At 42.8% G+C, this 15,702-nt stretch overlaps 1 protein-coding gene across 6 annotated transcripts in view; it reads right to left on the bottom strand.

The window, feature by feature from the left end:
- Nucleotides 1-15,702, bottom strand: part of znf423 (zinc finger protein 423) — a 341,953-nt gene that overhangs the window by 321,749 nt on the left and 4,502 nt on the right. The window contains exon 1 of one of the 6 annotated variants that reach the window (XM_078400413.1): nt 978-1,062. The exons of 4 other annotated variants lie outside the window; for them this stretch is intronic. The gene's annotated coding sequence lies outside the window, so the exon portion shown is untranslated. Of the gene's footprint in view, nt 1-977; nt 1,063-15,702 lie in introns of those variants that run through there. One more of the 6 variants, XM_078400414.1, reaches the window with a different exon arrangement.

Raw genomic sequence — 15,702 nt, 5'->3', positions numbered from 1 at the left:
TCTTCAGTTTGAAGAAGGGTCCCAGCCTGAAACGTCACCCATCCTTTTTGTCCAGAGATGCTGCCTGACTCTTTGAGCTACTCCAGAACGTTGTGTCTATCTTTAGTCTAAACCAGCTGTTTAGAGCATAATGTAATACAATAAAATAACAAAATTGAGGTCTGAGGAATAACTGCAAGAGTGGTTGGCAGAGCTCAAGAACCAGTGCTGGATTCCGTTGCTTTGCCTGGCCCAAGACAAGAGGGTGACGAGTATTCCATCATCAATCACCAATAACCTCTAAATTTGTAAGCACAATCATTTTTTTGTGGGCATAAATCAGTACATGACAGGTTAGAGGCAGAAATCATCCTTGCACGTTTTTCCTGATTTGATCAGTAATTTACCAATACAGGATAATCAATGTATTTTGAAATTCAAAGATAATATAGATGAATGCATTTTAAAAAGCAATATTGCGACTAATGGATTCTGATGTCCTTCGACTGAGAGGGCAAAGTCTTGTTCATGCACGGAGAACTCTTGAGATTACATTAGCCCAGTGCAAAATCCATCTTAGCATTTGTTTTTGTTTACCTCATGACTTCCATTCATCTTCAAATTCTCAACAACCTATTTTTTTCATTTTCCAAAACCATGTCATCACCATGAACAATAATTTTGCTGCCGAGCTCGTGCAATGTGGATAATTCTATTTCTGTGGATGTTTTTATTTGCGGTGTTATTAAATGGACCAAAAAAACAAATTTACATCAAATGTCGGCAGAATATTCTGTGTCGCAAGTCATGATACAAGCTTTTTTCTCCAGTAAATGCTGGTATTCCATTTAAACAGAGAAGAGCTGATAGTCCCTGAACCCTGGAAATGGTTTTAACCCCACAATATTGGATAATGATTTTAATGTATATCTATTATCCAGCAGTATTATTACACTTCAGTTCATGACTGCATATTATTTAAGTAATATTTAATTTACCTGCTCAAGTCAACTTTTCCTGCCGTGCTCCATGCTGTGCGTAATTCAGACAACAGGCCTTTTAGTAATGGAAAGTGTTTTCCCTCAGGAAGTCATTCTCGGTTGCATTGTGCAATTGAGATTGGTGTCCTGAGGGAAACACTTTCCATTCCAAATTTACCTACACTAAACTGTTTTTATCCTCTGTACCTGCAAATATAACAAAGTGAAAAAAATAAATGAAGTTTATCAAAAGTAAATAAATCACGTTCCTGAGCATTAGACATCAGGAAGATTTTAAGTTCAACCCACGACAGTAGCATTAACTAATCTCGGTCAAAGCAGTGGTAGGATCGTTCTAACAGACCTCAACCCAATGGATTAGAGATGGGCTAGAGAATCAATTGGCCAAAGTTCTATGTTTGATGATTATTCATGTGTGCAGAACGAATCTTTGCAAGGAATTGATGAGGCCTGCAGAAAAGTAAAATACACTGTAAAAGGAAACATGAAATGACTTAGTGTGTAGGAAGGAACCACAGATGCAGGTTGATACCGATGACTGGAGTAACTCAGCGGACAGGCAGCATCTCTGGAGAGAAGGAATGGGTGATGTTTCGGGTCGAGACCCTTCTTCAGACTGAGAGTTGGGGAGATGGAAAGTAGTGATATGGAAGGGTACAAAGGTAAGGTGTGAAAAAGGCCAGATAAAAAATCACAGGATATACAGCAACAACAACCTATTGATCTCAACCTGGCAATGGGTGCCCAGTGAGTTACTCCAACACCTTGTGGGGTTTTGTTTTGCTGGTGTAGATATATGTCATTTAAGTAATCAGGTCTGCAACAATGCAGAGAATGCGTGGAATTCTCTGCCACAGAAGGCAGTGGAGGACAATTCACTGGATGTATTCAAGAGTTAGATATAGCTCTTAGGGCTAACGGAATCAAGGGATATGGGGGTAAAGCAGGAACAGGGTACTGATTCTGGATGATCAGCCATGATCATAGTGAATGGCAGAATGGCCTACTTCTGCACCTATTTTCTCTGTTTCTATGTTGGTTTTATTTTCCTATTGGTTCCATTGCCTTACTATTTCTCTCACGCCGTGTATTTTCATCCCTTGTCCAGTTATTTTTAAAATCCTACTGCTAAATCTGCTTCCATCATCTTTGCCAACAGTGAAGTAAAAATCACAACTCTTTTTTCAAAACATTTTCTTATTTCTTGCCCCCAACAAGTTTAAATATATGAATCCTAGTTACACAGAAAACACCTAATGCAGAGAATATTTAAATGATTTGCAAATGTAATCAATTGGAAAAGCAATACTTGTTGTGCCTGTTCAAATTATCTATAATTATATTTACTTTAATATCACACTAGGTAAAAACGTTAACGTTTTCAGGTAAATATTGGAAATCTTTGTAATTCTTAGCTTTCCTTGTGAAGTATTTAGAACCATCCTTAGCTAAATGTATACATTCTCTTTAATGTGTTAATGCAAGCCATCCACGAAAAAAAACAAGTATAGTGCATGACAAAATACTTCATTTTTGTGTTCCTCTTTTAAATGATAGTTAGAAAATGCTGAAGAGCAGAAACAATAAACCATAGCTCTTTTTCAGCCATCAGATTCCATGATAAGGTGATCTTACCATATCCAAATTTTAAGATATACATTGTCAGTCTGGGCTAGATCACCCCATATAGAAACATAGAAAATAGGTGCAGGAGTAGGCCATTCGGCCCTTCGAGCCTGCACCGCCATTCAATATGATCCCTTGTTCTGGACTTCCCCAACATCGGGAACAATCTTCCTGCATCTAGCCTGTCCAACCCCTTAAGAATTTTGTAAGTTTCTATAAGATCCCCCCTCAATCTTTTAAATTCTAAATAAAGGTGAAACTTTTGCAAGGCTTGTCAGCAAATTTCTTGGAGTTACTGACTCAGTCTGATGAAGTGTCCCAACCCAAAAAATCGCCTATCCATGCTCCCAAATCTCATCTAAATCATGAATATAGATAACAAACAACAATGGGGCCAGCACCAATCCCTGAGGCACACCGCTAGACAGAGGCCCCAGTCCGATAAACAACCTTCCAATACCACCCTCTGTTTCTTACTGGGAAACCAATTCTGTATCCAGTCCATAGAAGGGTCCCAATGGAAAACGTCACCTATCCATGTTCTCCACAGATGCTGCCTGATCTGCTGAGTTACTTCACAACTTGGCGCCTTTTTTTTGCAAACCAGCATCTGCAAATTCCATGACTTCACTGCGGTTGTCAAAGTTAATGTTCCCACAATTGGAAAAGACCCTCTCAAAAAACATATATGGATAATAATAATAATAATAATAATAATGCATTACATTTATATAGCGCTTTTCTAAACACTCAAAGACGCTTTACAAGGTTTACTAAAACATAAAAGAAAATAAATACATAAATAAGTAAACGAAGAGAAAAGGAAAAAGAAGGTGAGGTGACGGTCAGTGATTGAAGGCAGTGCTGAACAGGTGAGACTTCAGTGATGTTTTGAATGTGGTGAGTGAGGAGGAGTCTCTGACGGTTTGGGGTAGTGAGTTCCAGAGTGTGGGAGCAGCGATGGAGAAAGCCCTGTCCCCCCAGGATCTGAGTTTGGTCCGGATGGGGGACGGGACAGGAGGTTTGCAGCAGCAGAGCGGAGGTTACGGGTTGGAGTGTGTCCGTGGAGGTCAGTCAGGTAGGATGGGGCCAGGTTATGGAGGGCTTTGTAGGTCATGAGGAGGATTTTGTACTGGATTCTCTGGGGGATGGGGAGCCAGTGGAGCTTGTGAAGGACGGGGGTGATATGGTCACGGATCGGGGAGTGGGTGAGTAGACGGGCAGCGGAGTTCTGGATGTGTTGGAGTTTGTTGATGATTTTTGAGGGTGAACCATAGAGGAGGCTGTTGCAGTAGTCCAGACGGGATGGACCACTCAGCACAAAGCGATCTATCTCACTGGGGCAGCAACTTCTCCGCTTTCGTCACTTCCTCATACAGCACTGTCTATTATCATAATACATAATACGTATTATAACGTTCAATAAAAAAGTACCAATTCACATATTCCTCCAAATTAGTATTTTTCAAGATTATAAACTATGCCCTTGTGGCAAGGTAAACAGAAAACCAAAGCAACTGCAGAGTGTGCTGTAATTAGCCTTTAGATTCAAAGTCTTAACGATTTGGATGAGAATATAAGCGGTATGATCAACAACCTAGCAGATGACACCAAAATTGGTGATGTGAAGAAGATGGTTCAAGGTTACTTCAGGATCTAGATCAGCAAGGTAAGTGAGCAAAGGAATGGCAGATGGAATATAACTCGGGCAAATGTGGTGATCCATTTTGGGAAGTTAAACCATGGGAGGACATACACAGCGAATAGCAGAGTCCTGGTAAACGTCGAAAGAGAGACCCGAGGTACTAGTATATTGTTCCCTGAAAGTGGCAATGCAGGTGGACAGGATGGCGAAGAAGGCATATGGCAGACTTGCCTTCATGGATCAGAGCATGGAGTATAAGAATTGGGATGTCATGTTACAGCTTCACAAAGCATCAATGAGACCACACTTGAAGGACTGTACAACTTACTATTGGAAGGATGTGATGCAGAAAAGATTTGCAAGGATGTTGCTGGAACTGGAGGTCTTGAGATAATGCATTTACATCTGCCACCCTTCAGTCTGCAGGGATCTTCCTTATCTATAGAATTTTGGAAGACGACAACCAATGCATTCACTGTATCCATGGCTACCCATTTTCGTACTCTGGGATTCAGGTTATCAAGCCCTGGGAATATATCAGGTTTCAGTCCTATTAATTTCTCCAGCACTATTTTTGTTCTGATGCTAATTTTCTATAATTCTTTCTTTTCATTAAACTGTTGGTTCCCTGGCACTTCTGGGAAGTTAGTTTTTTCCTCTTCCATGAAGTAAAAAACTAAAATATTTATTTAATAATTCTGTCATTTTTTAGTTCCCCATTCTCACTTTTCTCATTATAAGGGACCTACATTTGAGTTCATCAATCTTTTTTCCTTTATACCCGTAAAAAGTTTGCAGTTCATTTTAGAAGAAGGGTTCCAACCCAAAACGTCACCTATCCATGTTCTCCAGAGATGACCCACTGAGTTACTCCAGCATTTTGTGTTTCCTTGACAAAAACCAGCATCTGCAGTTCCTTGTTTCTTCATCTTTAAGTTTACTGTCATATTCAGCTTTTACTCTTAATTACTCTCTTTGTCCTTTCTTTGCTGAATTCTAAACTGCTCTCAATCCTTACGCTTGCTTTCACTGAGAACTTTCCACGATTCCTCTTTAGATCCACAGGCACCTCACGTGTGTTTGATTTATGCAGTTTTGAAATTAGGCACTTGTTTAATACCAAACCCTAATTTGTGCGCTGTATTTTTTAAATAATGGACTCAAATATACGCCTGTAAAAATGTTTACATTTTATAGCATTCATTTATGCATTTTTGAATTACACACTGCTTTTCAGGAATGTAAGCCTGCATCAAGCGCAAGGTGCCTGTAATAGTATTCTTAAATTCCTTTGTTAACCATGGTTGGAGTGCTTCTCCTTTTGTGTTTTTACCCCAGAAAGGAATGTCTCACAATTGCAGCTTCTGCATTAGATCCTTTAATGTAAACCACTGCCTCTCCACCATGATCTCTATCAATAAATTTCAACAACCCATCCAAGCCAACTCGCATATCATACCTTTGTAATTTTGTTGTTAAAGACACCTTTCCCTAAATGAACCTGCACAACAAGAGCCATCAAATAATCCTTCGTTGTTGCCCAAAGCAAAATTTAAAACAGCCTTCCCATTAGCTGGGCCTTCAACACCCAGATCTAGAAATACATTTTATATACATTCCATGAATTTGTTCTCCTTATTACTACTACTTTCACTCATCCAGTATATATGTAAAAATCCAATAAATACTGTAGTATATTGACATATATACATATATGGCGGCAGAGCAGTAGAGTTGCTGCTGTACTAAAATTGCAACTTTGCACAATGGCCACAGCTTTTCTCTTTATTAAATTTATAACATTTCCCTTATTTTAATCCTGTCCATCCACAGCCCCTTGAGTTTAAAGTCCCTAATACAGCCCTAATTAACTAATCCCAGTTATATTTAAGACCGCATCCCAATGGACACATTGTGTTCTACCATTACTGCCAAACATCCCAAGAATTAAATCCCTCTGCACCCCAACTTCTTCACCAGGTGCTTAACTCCCTGTATTGTTCAAACCCATATCAATTTACAGGTGGCTCATGTTGCAATCTCAAGGTTTTTATCTTTGAGTTATTGTGTTTAATTTGATCACTAGTTTCTCAAATTCCTCCCGCAGGGCTTCATTCCTAGTTATGTCTTTGTTAGCAGTTCCAATGAAGATCACGACACACAGAATCCCCCTCCTACCACTAATCATAAGATGTTCTTAGCTTGTTAGTGAGCAAGAAACACTTTCAGGGCTCTCTTTTATGACACAAAAAAACCGAAACATTTGGAATTCCAGAGACTGTACACACATATGAACAGGATGGGACACACATTAGGATATAGTGCGATGAAGTAGTTCATTTAAAATGAGGGATGAAAGGTTTTTCAGGAAAACATTGGAATATATCTAGTGTCACACATAATGGTCCGACCAAACTATTTTTATTTGCAATTTATTCTTCATTCTGAAGAAGTTTACCTCTAGTTGGCCTTAAAAAAAATTGGTAACTAGCTATCTTAATAAACATAAACCTTCTGTGCAATGAAAGAACTACCAGTTTAGTTGGATGGGGTTTCACAACTTTGAATAACAATGATGAAGGAATGGCGATAGATGTCCAAGTCTGGGTATTAAGACTTGGAAGAGAACTTTAACGTGTTCTTGCTATTTTCTCCACTATCGTTCTTCATTTGGGTGATAGAGGTCAAGAATGTGGGAGGTGCATTGGGATTTGGAGAAGGTATGTAGATGGAACACGCTGCACCTATTGTGTGCCTGGGTACAAGCTTGAATATTCAGCATGGCTGCCTTGGAGAAGCAAATCACTCACTCAGGAAGTTTCTTCCCCTCTGATACCAGACTTGTGAACCTGATTTTGTGATCCTTCCATAACCTAGGGTATTAATCAAGGTGCTCGATTCACCACTACCCCGTTGAGGACATTGGGCTTTGTTTAAGGAACTGATGCTCTACTGATGCAAACTAATGCAGAGAACTACAGTATATTCTACACTCTGTATCTTTCCCTATGATCTATATATTGTACTTGAGTTTGACTTGATTGTCTCTATGTATCAGTTTGGATTACATGCAAAACAGAGCTTTTCACTATATCTCAATAGATGTGACAATAATAAACCTAAACTTACAGGATATCCAGCCTCTGATCTATTTATATAGTCACCGTATTCAAGTTGCTGGTCCAGTTAAGTTTCTGGTCAATGATTATTCACAAGATGTTGATGATGAGATATATAGCATGGTGTTAATGTCACTGAATATTAGGTCTGGGCAGATCCTCTTGTGTGAGGAACAATCGTTGCCTATGGTGTCAATGTTACTTGCCATTTATCAGCCCAAAACCTGCCAAATCCATTGAAATCCCTTGAAACCTTTCTTACCCAGATACCTGACCGTGTCTTTTTTTAGTTTAGTTTAGAGATACAGCGCGGAAACAGGCCCTTCGGTCCACAGAGTCCGCTCCGACCAGCAATCCCCGCATATTAACACTATCCTACACACACTAGGGACAATTTACTTTTTTTTATACAAAGCCAAATAACCTACAAACCTGTACGTCTTTGGAGTATGGGAGGAAACCGAACATCTCGGATAAAACCCATGCAGTCACAGGGAGAATGTACAAACTCCATACAGACAGCACCCATAGTCGGGATCAGAACTGGGTCTTTGCGCATCCTTCTGCAATTGGATCCTCGACTTCCTCATCCACAGAAACAGTTTGTTCGAATTGGCAGAAATAGTTCTTCCTCATTAACAATCAGTATGGGAGCACCTCAAGGCTGCATGCTCAGCCCCCTGCTCTACTCACTCTATACTAATGACTGTGTAGCCGGACACAGTACGAACTCCATCTTCAAGTTCGCCGACGACACCACCGTTGTTGGACGACTTACAGATGGTGATGAGTCAGAGAATAGAAGTGAGATCAACTGATTGACCAAATAGTGCCGGCACAACAACCTGGCTCTCAATATCAGTAAAACCAATGAACTGATTGTGGACTTTGGAAGACAATAGACAATAGGTGCAGGAGGAGGCCATTCGGCCCCTTCGAGCCAGCACCGCCATTCAATGTGATCATGGCTGATCATTCTCAATCAGTACCCCGTTCCTGCCTTCTCCCCATACCCCCTGACTCTGCTATCCTTAAGAGCTCTATCCAGCTCTCTCTTGAATGCAGAGAATTGGCCTCCACTGCCTTCTGAGGCAGAGAATTCCAAAGATTCAGAGGAAAGATGAGGACCCACAATCCTTTTTATAGCATGGTAGAGAGTCAAATTTTTCAAATTCCTGGGCGTGCATATTTCCGAACATCTTTCTTCGATCCAGCACACTGATGCAATTATAAATAAAGCACATCAACGCCTCTACTTCCTGAGAAGATTATGGAGATTCGGTATGTCAGAGAGGATTCTCTTGAACTTCTACACGTGTACAGTAGAGAGCATATTGACTGGTTGCATCATGGCCTGATTTGGCAACTTGAACGCCCAGAAGCGGAATAGACTGCAAAACGTTGAGAACACTACCCAGTCCATCACCGGCTCTGACCTCCCCACCATCGAAGGGTTTATCGGAGTCGTTGCATCAAAAGGGCAGCCAGCATCATCAGAGACCCACACCATCCTGGCCACACACACATTTCACCCCTGCCATCGGGAAGAAGGTACAGGAGCCCGAAAACTGTAACGTCCAGGTTCAGGAGCAACTTCTTCCCCACAGCCATCAGGCTATTAAACATTACAACCTCAAACATTACAACCTCTATTGTTGTCTATTACAACCTCAAATAAGCTCTGAACTTCAATAGACTATTATTATTATTAATGCACTACTATTCACGGCGGTCAGGGTGGCAGATCCACAGCTCGCTCTGGCCGCACCGCTGGCCGCAAGGGGCCGAGGCGAGTGGCTTCCTCTCCCCTTCCCTGTGCCCCCTCGCCCGTCCATGGCCCCGGGGGACACTCCCCGCCCGGCAATGGGTCCACGGAGCGTCAGTTGGGGGAGGGTTGCCGGGCCCGCAGGAGAGGTTTGCACCCAACGGAGGTTGCCGCGCCTGCAGGAGAGATTTGGGCCCGTGTGTGTGTGTGTGTGTACTTGTGGGTATGTGTATATATACACTCTGAACTTTTTTTTCCTCTTGTTTATTATATTGTTTACAGTGTACTATGTTTACATATTCTGTTGTGCTGCAGCGGGCAAGAATTTAATTGTTCTATCTGGGACACATGACAATAAAACATTCTTGACTCTCTTGAACCCGGGTCTCTGGCGCTGCAAAAGCTGTAAGACACCAACTCTACTGCTGCGCCACCGAGCCACCCTTTTAAATGTTATAGTACCAATTAAATGTTGTTCATATCATATCATATCATATATATGCAGCCGGAAACAGGCCTTTTCGGCCCACCAAGTCCGCGCCGCCCAGTGATCCCCGTACATTAACACTATCCTACACCCACTAGGGACAATTTTTACATTTACCCAGCCAATTAACCTACATACCTGTACGTCTTTGGAGTGTGGGAGGAAACCGAAGATCTCGGAGAAAACCCACGCAGGTCACGGGGAGAACGTACAAACTCCTTACAGTGCAGCACCCGTAGTCAGGATCGAACCTGAGTCTCCGGCGCTGCATTCGCTGTAAAGCAGCAACTCTACCGCTGCGCTACCGTACCTTTAAATGTTGTTATAGTTTCAGGTACTACATGGATAGAAAGCTATCTTCAAAAAGCTTCAACATTTCTCCCCTTACCTAGAAACATACTTGTGATATGTCTCTCATAAGAATCAATTCTTTGACAGTAAACATTTTCAGAAAAAAAGCAATTTTTTTGCTTTATTGAAATCTGCCAAGATGATGCTTCCAGAGCGTCCACTTTCATATTGACATTAAGCTACGCGGGGAAATCAGCCCTACATCGTTCTGGGCACGAATCGTAGAACACAGAACAGCACAGCACAGGAACATGCCCTTCGACCCACAATGTCTGTGCCGAACGTGATGCCAATTTAAACTACTCACATCTCTGCACATGGTCCATATCTCTCCATTCCTCTTCTGTTCATGTGCTTGTCTAAATGACACAACAAAGTTGCTATCGTATCTGCTTCCTCCACTTACCTTGACAGCACTTCCAGACACCCAAACCCTGCTGTGATTGATCCCGATAAAAATGCTTTCTACGGCACATCTGTAGAAGTTGGTGATGCTTGTTGGGTGCATGCCAAACTTCCTGAGCCGAAAACATTGCTGTGCTTTCTTGGTCATTGCTTCGATGTGGCTGGTCCAGGATAAATTGCAAGTGATATTTATCCGTAGGAATTTTCTACAACTCCATTAAATTACCCTAGGCCTCCAACACTCCAGAGGAAACAATCCAAGTTTGTCCAATCTCAAATGCCGTCTAATAATGGCGGCATCTTAGTGAACCTCTTCTGGATCCTCTCCAAAGACTCTTCATTCTTCGTATAATGTGGCTATCAGAACTGCACACAATACACCAAATGTGGCCCAAAGTTTTATAGAGTTGCGTTGCAACAGGACCTCTTAACTTGTATGTTCAACAACCAATGGCACATGTCTTCTTTGTTACCTTATGGAATGTTGCTACATTCAGGGAGTCATACACTTGCACCCAAGATCCCTGTCATAGCTCCTCAGGGTCATTTACTGTAAACTTTCCTTTTACATTTGTCCTGCCACAGTGCAACACCATACCCTTGTCTGCATTAAATACCATTGCCATTTCTCCACCCACATTTCCAACTGATCAATATCCTGGTTGTCTTTTAACAATATGATCCCCAACTCCGATTTTTAGCATTTACTAGACTGAGGTGGACCCTTTGGGTCCAAATCTCTCCTGCGGGCCTCTCCTGGGCAACCCTCCCCCAACTGACGATCCTGTGGGCCCGGCAACCCTCTCCAACTGACGAAGCCCGCTGCTGGCCGGGGAGTGTCCCCCAGGGTCATGGGCGGGCGAGGGGGGACAGGGAAGGGGTGAGTGTGCCACTCACCTCGGCCCTGTGCTGCCAGTGCTGCAGCCAGAGAGTCCTCCCCTTCCCCCTACCACCCACTCAATCCCCCCTCAACTCCCCTTAAAACTCCCCAAAACCTTTCCTACATTGGACTAGCGCCCTCCCCTACCCCACTCCCTCACCCCTCCTCCCCACTCCCCCTAACCCCACCCCCTCCCCCCACCCCCTCCCCCCACCCCCACTCCCCCCCCCCACCCCTACTACCTCCCTACCCCCACTCGCATTCCCCCGCCCACTCACCGACCCCATCCCGTTCGGACCCGTTGGGTTCTGCTCACGTATCGTAAGTCGAAATGCATTGAAAACGCGCAATCACGCATCCGGAAGCGAGCGGCGGCTCGCTATGGGTCCCTGACGTTTGCAAGTCGAACCATCGTAACCTGGGGAGTACCTGTACTTTAAATTGAACTCCCCCCACTTGGGCGACACGTAGGAATGAGTTGAACGGGACCCGACTACGCAGGCGCGGAGCAGTTGGCGAGACACAAGTATTAGATGAACGGGACCCAACTGCGCATCCCTCGTTGGCCGTCTAACGGGCGGGTCCCATTGTGACGTCACACGCTGAACATGGCATGGAGTCGGTGGAAATAAGGTCATTTAAAAACTTTTTTAAACTTTGAAATCTCTCTAACTTGAATAATATAAGAGCAATTTGAATGAAACTTGGATGAATGTGTCCCCAGGACAATGGTGAGTAATGAGGGTCTAAAATTGTGATGGTGATGTAGGGTTTTTTTGTGGATAAGAAGGGTACAAATGGAGGAGGAAACATAGGGAACACCTAGAAGCTGAACAGGGCAAGCAATGGGTTGAATAAGGTAAGTTTAAAACTTTTAAATCTCTCTAACTTGAAAAATATAAGAGCAATTTGAATGAAACTTGGACGAATGTGTGCCAGGACAATGGTGAGTAAGGTGGGCCTAAAATTGTGCGGGTCGTGTACCGTTTTTTCTGTGGATAAGAAGGGTACAAACGGAGGAAGAAACATAGGGAACAAACAAACAAGATGAGAGTTTGATTAATATATTGATGCAAACTTACTCATAAGCCCCCCGACATTTTCGACCAAATCATTTGTATATATAATCACATCTAAGATGTCCCATCACTGATCCCTGGGGAACACCACTGCCTATAGGCCTCCAACCAGAATAACATTCCACTAGCCTCTCTTCTTCTATAGCCAAACCAATTTTGAATCTAATCTACCAAGACTCTGAGAATCTTCTGCATCAGTCTACCATGAGGGACATTGTCAAATACTTTATCAACATCTACTGCCCTAAACTGAATTATCATCAAAACCTCCGCAAAAAAATCAGTTGTATTTGTAAGACATGATCTGCCCCACACAAAGCAAGTCTGACTTTTCCTAATAAATCCCAAAAGCCTTTGACAAGCTCACACACAAGAGATTAGTGTGCAAAATTAGAGCACATGGTATTGGGGGTTGGGTATTGACATGGATTGAGAACTGGTTGGCAGACAGGAAGCAAAGAGTAGGAATTAAGAGTAGGAAGAATAGGAAGAGTACGATTTCAGAATGCCAAGCAGTGACTAGTGGGATGCTGCAAGGCTCAGTGCTGGGACCCCAGTTATTTACAATATATATTAACGATTTAGACGAGGGAATTAAATGTGACATCTCCAAGTTTGCGGATGACACAAAGCTGGGTGGCAGTGTGGGCTGCGATGAGAATGCTATAAGGCTGCAGGGTGACTTGGATTGGTTGGGTGAGTGGACAGATGCATGGCAGATGCACTATAATGTGGATAAATGTGAGGTTATTCACTTTGGTGGAAGGAAGGCAGATTATTATCTGAATGGTGTCAGATTAGGAAAAGGGGAGGTGCAACGAAACCTAGGTGTGCTTGTACATCAGTCGCTGAAAGTAAGCATGCAGGTACAGCAGGCAGTGAAGAAAGCTAATGGCATGTTGGTCTTCATTGCGAGAGGATTTGCTTTTAGAAGCAAGGAGTTCCTATTGCAGTTGTACAGGGCCCTGGTGAGACTGCACCTGGAGTATTGAGTGCAATTTTGGTCTCCTAATTTGAGGAAGGACATTATTGCTATTGAGGGAGTGCAGCGTAGGTTCACCAGGTTAATTCCCGGGATGACGGGACTGACGTATAATGTAAGAGTGGGTCGACTGGGCTTGTAATTACTGGAATTTAGACGGATGAGAGAGGATCTCATAGAAACATATAAAATTCTTACAGGATTGGACAGGGTAGATGCAGGAAAAATGTTCCAGATATTTGTGGAGTCCAGAACCAGGGGTCACAGTTTAAGAATAAGGGGTAGACAATTTAGGACTTAGATGAGGAAAATAATTTTCACCGAGAGAGCTGTGAATCTGTGGGATTCTCTGCCACAGAAGACAGTGGAGGCCAATTCGCTGGATGTTTTTAAGAGAGAGTTAGATTTAGCTCGTAGGGCTAAAGGAATCAAGTGATATAGGGAAAAAGCAGGAACAAGGTACTGATTTTACATAGAAACATAGAAAATAGGTGCAGGAGTAGGCCATTTGGCCCTTTGAGCCAGCACCACCATTCAATATGATCATGACTGACCATCCAAAATCAGTACCTCGTTCCGGTTTTTTCCCCATATCCCTTGATTCCCTTAGCCCTAAGAGCTGAATCTAACTCTCTCTTGAAAACAAATAACTGGGGTCCCAGCACCGAGCATTGCGGCACCCTACTAGTCACTGCCTGCCATTCTGAAAAGGACCGTTAATTCCTACTCTTTGCTTCCTGTCTGCCAAACAGTTTTCTATCCATGTCAATACCCTACCTCTAATACCATGTGCTCTAATTTTGCACACTAATCTCTTGTGTGGGACCTTGTCAAAGGCTTTTTGAAAGTCCAGATACACCACATCCACTGGCTCTCCCTTTTCCATTCTACTTGTTACATCCTCAAAAAATTCCAAAAGATTAGTCAAGTATGATTTGCCGTTCATAAATCCATGCTGACTTTGACTGATCCAGTCACTGCTTTCCAAATGTGCTGCCATAACATCTTTAATAATCCACTCCAGCATCTTCCCCACTACTGATGTAAGGCTAACTGTTCCATAATTCCCCATTTTCTCTCTCCCTCCTTTCTTAAAAAGTGGAGTTACATTGGCTACCCTCCAGTCCACAGGAACTGATCCAGTGTCGAGAGAACATTGAAAAATTATCACCTATGCATCCACGATTTCTCGGGCCACCTCCTTGAGTACTCTGGGATGCAGACCATCATGCCCTGGGGATTTATCTGCCTTCAGTCCCAACAGTTTATCAAACACCATTTTCGGCCTGATGTGGATTCCCTTCAGTTCCTCCCTCCCGCTAGATCCTAGGTCCCCTCATATTTCCGGGAGATTGGTTCTGTCTTCACTAAGGAGGACACAAAGTACTTGTTTATCTGTTCTGCCATTTCCTTGTTTCCCAATATAAATTCACCTGTCTCTGACTGTAAGGAACCGACATTCATCTTCACTAATCTATTCTTTTTTACATACCTAAAGAAACTTTCAGTCTGTTTTTATATTCCCTGCAAGCTTTCTTTCATGCTTTTCCCCCCTCTTAATTACCCCTTTGTCCTCCTCTGTTGAGTTCCAAATTTCTCCCAGTCCTCTGGTTTGCCGCTTCTTCTGGCCAATTTATATGCCTCTTCCTTGGTTTTAACACTATCCTTGACTTCCCTCGTCAGCCTTCCATAGATACATAGACAATAGGTGCAGGAGGCCCTTTGAGCCAACATCGCCATTCAATGTGATCATGGCTGAACTTCCACAATCAGTACCCCATTCCTGCCTTCTCCCCATACCCCTTGATTCTGCTAGCCCTAAGAGCTCTATCTAACTCTCTTGAATGCATCCAGTGAATCGGCCTCCACTGCCTTCTGAGGCAGAGAATTCCCAGTTTTATTTTTTTGCCCGATAGGGATGTACAATTTCTGGAGTTCATCCATGAGGATGTAACAAGTAGAATGGAAAAGGGAGAGCCAGTGGATGTGGTGTATCTGGACTTTCAAAAAGCCTTTGACAAGGTCCCACACAAGAGATTAGTGTGCAAAATTAGAGCACATGGTATTAGAGGTAGGGTATCTCCACTGTCAACCCTTTCAGTATAATTTGTCAGTCTAGTCAAGTCAAGTCAAGTCAATTTTATTTGTATAGCACATTTAAAAACAACCCACGTTGACCAAAGTGCTGTACATTTGATTAGGTTCCAATAGAAAAAAAAAATGAAAACATACAGTAGCACGCAAACAGTTCACAGCGCCTCCTCAATGAGCCTCAAACGCTAGGGAGTAGAAATATGTTTTGAGCCTGGACTTAAAGGAGTCGATGGAGGGGGCAGTTCTGATCGGGAGAGGGATGCTGTTCCACAGTCTAGGAGCTGCAACC

The sequence above is a fragment of the Rhinoraja longicauda genome, chromosome 6 (assembly GCF_053455715.1).
Source record: "Rhinoraja longicauda isolate Sanriku21f chromosome 6, sRhiLon1.1, whole genome shotgun sequence".
Classification (NCBI taxonomy): Eukaryota; Metazoa; Chordata; class Chondrichthyes; order Rajiformes; family Arhynchobatidae; genus Rhinoraja; species Rhinoraja longicauda.
This window is presented reverse-complemented; position numbering and strand designations above follow the sequence as displayed.